Source organism: Leptonychotes weddellii, chromosome 6 (genome assembly GCF_054177405.1).
Source record: "Leptonychotes weddellii isolate Sample4059 chromosome 6, ASM5417740v2, whole genome shotgun sequence".
NCBI classification, from domain to species: domain Eukaryota; kingdom Metazoa; phylum Chordata; class Mammalia; order Carnivora; family Phocidae; genus Leptonychotes; species Leptonychotes weddellii.
The window spans coordinates 31,717,589-31,720,428 of record NC_138374.1 but is presented as its reverse complement, the minus strand read 5'-3'; positions in this window follow the sequence as shown (position 1 = coordinate 31,720,428).

Below are 2,840 nucleotides of genomic sequence, written 5' to 3'. Positions count from 1 at the left end.
TCTGCCTTCAGCTCAGGTCATGATCCTCGGGTCCTGGGATCGAGTCCCGCCATTGGGCTCCTTGCTCAGCAGGGAGCCTGCTTCTCCCTCTGCCTGCCAATCTCCCTGCTTGTGCTCTCTCTGACAAAATCTTTAAAAAAATAAAAATAAAAATGAAGGAGAAATAAAGACCTTCTCAAACAAAAACTGAGGGAATTTGTCACCAGTAGACCTGCCTTGCATAGAGTGTTGAAAGAAATTCTTCAGGGAGGAAGAAAATGGTACAAGTCAGAAACTCTGATCTATATAAAGGACAAACATGAAAAGGAATAAATGAAGGTAAAATAACACCTTTAACTTTTTTTGTGCTTAACTGATCTAATAGAAATCTGTTCAAAATAATACTAACAATACAAAAACTAATTCAAAGGGCTATATGCTCCCCTATGTTTATTGCAGCATTATTTACAATAGCCAAACTATGGAAGTAGCCCAAGTGTCCATCAATAGATGAATGGATAAAGAAGATGTGGTATATATACAAAATGGAATATTACCCAGCCATAAAAATAATGAAATCTTGCCATTTGCAATGACGTGGATGGAGCTAGAGACTATAATGCTAAGCGAAATAAGTCAGAGAAAGACAAATACCATATGATAATCACTCATGTGGAGTTTAAGAAAAAAATAAAGGGGGGACAAAAGAGAGAGAGACAAACCAAGAAATATTTTTTTTTTAAAGATTTTATTTATTTATTTGACAGAGACACAGCCAGAGAGGGAACACAAGCAGGGGGAATGGGAGAGGGAGAAGAAGGCTCCCCACTGAGCAAGGAGTCTGATGCGGGGCTCGATCCCAGGACCCTGGGATCATGACCTGAGCCGAAGGCAGACACTTAACCGACTGAGCCACCCAGGTCTCCCCCAAGAAATAGATTCTTAACTATACAGAACAAACTGATGATTACCAGAGGGAAGGTGGGTGGAGGGATGGGTGAAATGAGTGACAGGGATTAAGGAGGGCACTTGTCATGATGAGCACTGGGTGATGTATGAAATTGTTGAATCACTACATTGTACACTTTAAATTCATATAACACACTGTATGTTAACTATACTGGAATTATAATTTAGTAATAAAAACAGCAACAATGTACTTGGTGATTATATGTAAGTGACATGAATGACAGCCATGTTATAAAGGACAAGAGGAAGGAACTGGAAATACTCTCTTATAAGATATCTGCACTACCCATGAAGCACAGTATAGTGTTATTTGAAAGTGGACTTAGAGTAGTGCCAATGTAAACTGCATACCCTAGGGCCACCAGTAAAAATTTTGTAAAATAAGTAAAATTGACATTATATGAGAGAATCTTATAATTTGCTCAAAAGAATACAGAGAAGGCAGAAAAAGTTTGGGAGTCTTTAGAAGAAACAAAAAATGAGAACAACGAGTAAAAAACAGCTGTAATATGGTAGATTTTAATCCAACTATATCAATAATCATTTTAAGTGTAAATGGCCTAAATACACCAAGGCAGAGACTGAGAGAGTAGATTTAAAAAATAAGACCCAACTACATATTATCTACAAGAAACCCACTTTAAATATAAAGACATAGATTAAACGTAAATGGATGGACTCACTTCATACTAACTAGGATGGTTACTATCAAAAAAACAGGGGCACCTGGGTGGTTCAGTTGAAGTGTCTGCCTTCGGCTCAGGTCATGATCCTAGAGTCCTGGGATTGAGCCCCTCCCCATGCTTGTGCTCTCTCTCTCTCTCTCTCTCAAATCTTAAAAAAAATAAGGATTGGGAAGAATGTGAAGAAACTGGAACCCTTGTGCACTGCTGGTGGGAAATAAAATGGTGCCACCACTATGGAAAACAGTATGGTGCTCCCTCAAAAATCAGAAATATAATTGCCATATGATCCAACAGTTCTACTTCTGAGTATCCAATAGAATTGAAAGCAGGATCTTTTTTAAAAAATATTTTATTTATTATTTATTTGACAGAGAGAGAGAGCACAAGCAGGGGGAGCAGCAGAGGGAGAGGGAGAAGCAGGCTCCCTGCTGAGCCAGGAGCCTGATGTGGGGCTTGATTCCAGGACCCTAGGATCATGACCTGAGCCGAAGGCAGACGCTTAACCGACTGAGCCACCTAGGTGCCCCTGAAAGCAGGATCTTGAAGAGATATTTGCCACACCTATTTTCATAGCAGCGTTATTCACAATACCCAAGAGGTAGAGGCAACCAAAGTGCACCAATGGATGAATGGATAAACAAAATGTGGTACAGACCAACAATGAAATATTACCTTTAAAAAGGAAGGAAATTCCGACATATGTTACAACATGGATGAACTTTGAGGATATTACCCTAAGTGAAATAAGCTAGTCATAAAAAGACAAATAAACCTTGTGATTCCATTTAAATGAAGTATCTAGAGTAGTTAAAGTAAGTAAATTCACAGAAACAAGAAGAATGGTAGTTGCCAGGGCCTGAGGAGGAGGAAGTGGGGAGTTGTTGCTTAATGGATATAGAGTTTCAGTTTTGAAGGATTAAAAATGTTCTGGAGATCCACTGCACAACAATAAATATACTTAACACGATTGAACTATATACTTAGAAATGGTTAAGATAGTAAATTTTGTGTTACGTGGCTTTTTTTAACAATTAACAATTTAAAAATTTTTTAAAGTAGAGATGAAGGGATGGCTGGGTGATTTAGTCCACTCTTGGTTTCAGCTCAGGCCATGATCTCATGGGTCATGAGATTGAGCCCCACTTTGGGGATCCATGCTCAAGGGGAGTCTGCTTGAAGAGTCTCTCCCACTGCCCGTCCCCCCCA